The following is a 6,000-nucleotide window of genomic DNA, read 5'->3' on the forward strand; positions in this document are numbered from 1 at the left end:
TTCTACATTGTGTAATGCCTATTGGAAAAGAAAAACATGCATGGAACATTTATAATTGCATATGCTGCCTATTCCTTATAGGAGGGAACTTCCTTTTTGAGTTGGTGTCAATATGAAATGACAACTTAGTGATGAATGATCCAAAGAATTTTGCACAGATTTGCTTCTTGGTCCATACAAATCCTTGTTTCTCCTCCGCCACCCGCATACTTCCAGGTGTCTTGGGAATAATTCATATTGGAAGAAGGATAGAGTGGGAAAAAACAGTGATCTTGACCAGTTGTAGTTTAAATTTTTTATTTTTCACAAATTAAAAAGAAAAAAATTTACATGTATTTGACCCTAAGAAGACATTGCTGGGACCTAATAAGACATTGCTGCCTTGGAAGGGCCCATGCAAATGCAAGGTCCTGGAATTTGAGCTTCATTAGTTTCACAGCAAATCTGCTTCTAATAATGCGTTTCTTAGGTGTTGTGAGAACACAAAGTGCCTGGCACAGCAAGTGCTCTGTAAAAGAGGACAGTTGTTATTGTTGTTGTTGTTGCTTTCACCCTTGTTTCGTAGAGGAAGAGGTTGAGGAAGAAGTTGCCGAGGAAGAGGAGACCCAGAGGAGGGAGGAGACCCCTCACTGGGGGTCATGGAAAAGCTGGGCTGGAAGTTGGGTCCCCGGGTTTTAAGTCTTGCATTTTTTTGCACTGTGAGGAACTGTGTCTTCTGAGCCCTGTGTGTGGCCTGAAGGCCAGGGTCAGCCCTGGAGGCCCTGGAGGGTGAGGAAAGGCCTCAGCTGGGATCTCCACAGCCTGGAGCCTGACTGGGGTCATTCACTCAGAGGGATAGGAGGCCTCTTGGGGGAAGATGGTCCATCAGCTGCCCTCTATCTGAAGGGAGAGACACAGGTCAACCCTCAGGAGTCCCCAGTCTCAAGAGGAAGACACAGCTCTAGGAACCCCAGACCTAATTGGGGTGACACAGGCCAGGCCCCAGAGACCCTGGTCTGATAGAGGAGATAAGCCTGGCTCTTGGGGGCCTTCAGTGTGATGGGGAGACACAGGCCAGCCCTGAGGAGGCCCCATTCTGAGGAGGGAGAGACAGCCCTGCTCTCAGTAGCTCTAACAGGGGTGCCAGGGTGCCTGCGTCGGTGGGGGGCAGGAACCCTACAGTGGAGCCATGGGGCTGAGTAGCTTGAATTTGGAAGGCTTTCTGGAGGAAAAGGTCATGACAGCACTCTCTCATCTGTACAGCCCTCTATGGTTTACAAAGTGCTTTCCCAATAACTATCTCAGTTAATCCTCATGTGACAATGGGACGAAGGTGTTACTATTCCAACAGGGACGACAACCACCATCATTCTAAGCAGTGACACTTGCTGAGCACCTACTGCCCAGTGTCAGGCACTGGGCTGGGCATCACCTGTAAATTAAAGGGCGCCCCGCAAGGCAACGTGGGTGAAAGTGCTTTGCAATCCTACGACCACGGTGTACACGTTTGCTCTTGTTCTGTACAGAGGCCTGACTACTTGAGGATGCAGCTGGGAGACCCTGGGCAGCAGAGGGCCTGGGTTAAGGACTGGAACTGGGAGGCAGAGTCAGGACTAGATGCCTTTTCATACTCTGAACATGTCATGCAACTTTGTGCCTCCAAGCTGTTCCCTGTGCCTGGGATGTCTTTCCGTTACCCTGTCTGTTTGGTAAGTTCCTGGTCACCCTTTATGGTCTAGCACAGGCTTCACAGTTTTTCCCTCTCCACCTCTTTGGCAGAACAATTTGCTCACTCCCTGAGTTCCCAGGTCATCGGGTTCACCCCACCCAGTAGAGCACTTAGCACATGGTGGTGTAATCACACACTTACCTGCTGTTGATGGTGTTCAAATGTAGACGGGGTCAGACTAGGGGAGGCTGACTTATCACCAAGAGGCCTTCCTGGGCAACATTTATTATTTCAGTGAATTTACCAGGGCTCAAGATCAGGCCTAGGTCTCTCAGCGGGGAGTCACATCAAACAAGCACCTGGGTCTGATTTATAAAATCAGAATGCCAATTCAGGGAGACAGAACTCTGAGATAAGAAGTGGGTAAGTATGTGGTCTCTGGAGTCAGGCTGCGTGGGTTTGAATCCTGGCTCTAGCCTTTCAGCTGTGTGGCCTTGGGCACATGACTTCATTTCTCTGTCCCTGTTTTCTCCTCCCCTAAATGGGGATAACAACATAGGAGCATTATGTTAAGTCAAATAATGTTTATAAAGTGATTGGTATGGTACTGGGCACTTAAATTTTACCAATAAATTTTACCAATTTGTAAAATAAATTTTACCAATATTTATTGAAAAGTTATATAATGAGAGTCAACAGTATCAGGCACAGACCATTTATTCATTCCCCAAATATTTATTGAGGTTCTACATTTGAGACTCTGAGCTGAATGCTTGGATGAATCAGACAGTTTCTATCTTTCTTGAAGTTTATATTCCAGGGAAAGGGGATGGATATAGAACCAAAATTTCTTTCTTTCTTTTTTAAAATATTTATTTATTTATTTATTTATTTATTTGGCTGCGCCTGGTCTTAGTTGTGGCATGTGAACTCTTAGTTGTGGCATGCACGTGGGATCTAGTTCCCTAACCAGGGTCGAACCCGGGCCCCCTGCATTGGGAGCACGGAGTCTTAGCCATTGGACCGCCAGGGAAGTCCCTAGAACCAAAATTTCTTAATTGTATATTTCAATTGTGGTAAGTAATTACACAGGATGAGCACAAGGTACTTTGAAAGCAAAAATCATGGAGATGGAGATTTAATCTGTATATCAACGTCAGTAAAGACCTCACAGAGGAAGTGGCATTTGGGTTGAGACCTGATGGGTGAAAAGGAGTTGCTGGCAAAGGCCTAGGAACTAGGACAGGGCATTTGAGGAAGTGAAAGCAGCCAGTGTGGAGGGAGCCTGGTGTGTGAAGGGGAGTGTGGGACAAGATGAGACTGGAGAGGTGGGCAGAGCCCTGATGTTGTTGCTCCTTGGAGGTCATGGTGGGGAGCTTGGAATTTATCCTGAATGCAATGGCAATAGGGCTAATTTTAAGCAAGGGAATAACAAGATCTGGCTTATCCTTAAGAGCAATTGCTCTGGCTGCTGGGTGGAGGATGGACTACAAAGTGACAAGAAAGGAGGTAAGGAGACCAGAGAGGAAGCTGTCGGAGTAGATGTCAAGCAAGAGATGATGCTGGTTTAGACTGGAGTAGCAACAGCATCTTGCTTCACACAGCAAGGTGAGGAGACAGAATCAAGATATATTTTGGAGGGAGAGTTAACAGGACTTACTAATGGATTAGATGAGGTCAGATTTTGGCTCATCCAAATGCGTAGATGAGTGGAGGTTTGGGCTTTTGCAAATTGGTGCTTGAAGGGGCCATTTAGCTCAATGGGGAAGACTTTGGGAGGAATTTGTGTGTGTGTGGGAGCATCAGTGTTGGCCATGTTGGTTTTTAAGAATAAAAATAATTCTTGAATATAATAGAATATCTATTAAGAGTTCAAATTTCAGATTGTTTCATAAAGTTATAAATTTTTTATTGTGTTAAAATATACATAACATTACACTTACCACTTTAACCCTTTTTAGGTCTATAGTTCAGTGGCATTAAGTACATTTACATTGTTGTGCAACCGTCACCACCATCCATCACCAGCCATGTGAGTTTTCAGATATCTGTTAATCGACCCAAGTGGAGCTCTCCAGGAGCTCAGGAGAGATCTGGGCCAGAGGCATCATGCGATCACCTACAATGCCGCGGGCAACGAAGCCTGCGTGCCGCAACTACTGAGCACACATGGCACAACTAGAGAGAAGCCTGCACGCCACAAAGAAGAGCCTGTGCGCCACAACGAAAGATCCTGCATGCCTCAACAAAGATCCCGTGTACTAAGGGATCTTAGCACTTAGACCCAATGCAGCCAAATTTAAAAAAAAAAAAAAAAAGGTCACCTACAGAGAAAGTATAGATAGAGGAAAAGAGGAGGGGATAAAGGACAGAGCCCCCAACAGTTATAAATCTGAGTAAGTCAGGACACTGAGAAAGAGTGTTAGTGAGGTGGGAAGAAAACCAGGTAAGTGTGGTGACATGGAAGCTCTATGAGTGTGCTAGGGCTGCCATAACAAACTATTATAGACTGAGTGATAAACAACAGAAATTTATTTTCTTACAGTTCTCAGGGCTGGAAGTCCAAGATCAAGGTGTTGGCAGGTTTGCCTTCTCCTGAGGCTTTTCTCTTTGGCTTGCTGATAGCTGCCTCATATGGCCTTTCCTCTGCTTGCTTATGAGTCCCTGGGGTCTCTTCCTCTTCTAGTAAGGACACTAGTTATATTGGATTAGGGCCGCACCCTTACGAACTCCCTTAACCTTCATTACCTCTTTAAATAGCCCTATCTCCAAAAGCAGTCACACTGGGAGTTAGGGTTTCAACATAGGAATTTGGGGGGAATACAGTTCCGTCCATAACAGAAGCCTAAGGAAAAAGAAAATTATTTCCAGAAGGAAGAAGGGGTCAACTGTGTCAAATGCAGCTAAGTCAAGTAAAGTAATAGTGGTCCACTGGCTTTGGCAATAAGTAGGTCATTGTAACCTTGGTCAGAGTATTAAGAAAAGACTAATTAGAGTAAATAAAGAAGAGATGGAAGGTGAGGAAGTGGAGAAACAAGCAAGCTTTTCAAATTTTGCTGTGAAAGAGAACTGAAAATTGGGGTGGAAGGAGGAGAAAGTGGGGTCATAGAATAGTAAAAAAAGAAGTGACGTGCTTCCCCGGTGGCGCAGCGGTTAAGAATCCGCCTGCCAATGCAGGGGACACGGGTTTGAGCCCTGGTCCAGGAAGAGTCCACATGCCGCGGAGCAACTAAGCCCGTGTGCCACAACTACTGAAGCCTGTGCACCTAGAGCCCATGCTCTGCAACAAGAGAAGCCACTGCAATGAGAAGCACACACACCTCAACGAAGAGTAGCCGCCACTCGCCACAACTAGAGAAAGCCCACGCACAGCAATGAAGACCCAACGCAGCCAAAAGTAAATACATAAATAAATTTATTAAAAAAAAAAAAAAGAAGTGACATTGAATTGCGTTTATAAGTTGAAAGGGATGATCCAGAAGAAAGAAGATTGTGATGCAGGAGATTTAGAAAAGGATAATAAGAAGAGTAGAATCCCTGAAAAGACCAAGATGATGAAATTCAATACAAAAGTAAAGTGGTTGGCCTTAGATGGCTGGGACCCGTCTCGCACATTAATTGAAGTGAAGGTTGAATAAAGCACTCATCACATAATTTGCAGGGACCAGTTTAAAATGACAATGTGGAGTCTCTTGTTCAAAAATTATTAAGAATTTAAGAGGACTTCCCTGGCAGTCCAGCAGTTAAGACTCTACGCTTCCACTGCAGCGGGCAGGGGTTGGATCCCTGGCCGGGGAACTAGATCCCGCATGCCTCGGGGCCAAAAAAAAAAAAAAAATTTCAGGAATTCAGCAGAAGAGCATTAACCCAAGCACAGAGCCCTTATAAGCTCGGGGACCCTTCAAATTTGTATGGAGTATGTGATGAGGACGGAGGTGGGCAGTCATTTGGGCAAGTCCCTTCTCCTTTCTGGGCCTCAATTGACTCATTGAAGGGTTAGAAGAGATGACTAAGAACACTTTCCGCTTCACTGTTCTACAAGCTGGGAGGTCATTCCCATAGGAACAAAGTTCGTGCCTTTTTAGCTTCCAATCCCGCCGGAGTTGGGCCCAGGGCTTTCTGGAAGGCTCCATAAAAAGCGTCTGGTGACCATAGCAACTCACACCAAACTCCGGGGCCCTCGTCTCCGCCCACGGCTTCACTGACGAGCTCTTTAATTGGCTTAGCAAGTCGACCAATGGCCGGCGAAGCGGGCTGTTTGCCGCGCGGTCAATGGCTGCAGGCCGGAAGAGAGGCGGGAAGAGAGAGCTAGCAGGCGGGCCTGGGCGGCAGGGCGTGTGCGTATTTCCGGC

This window comes from Eschrichtius robustus, chromosome 3, assembly GCF_028021215.1.
Source record: "Eschrichtius robustus isolate mEscRob2 chromosome 3, mEscRob2.pri, whole genome shotgun sequence".
In the NCBI taxonomy this organism is placed as follows: Eukaryota; Metazoa; Chordata; class Mammalia; order Artiodactyla; family Eschrichtiidae; genus Eschrichtius; species Eschrichtius robustus.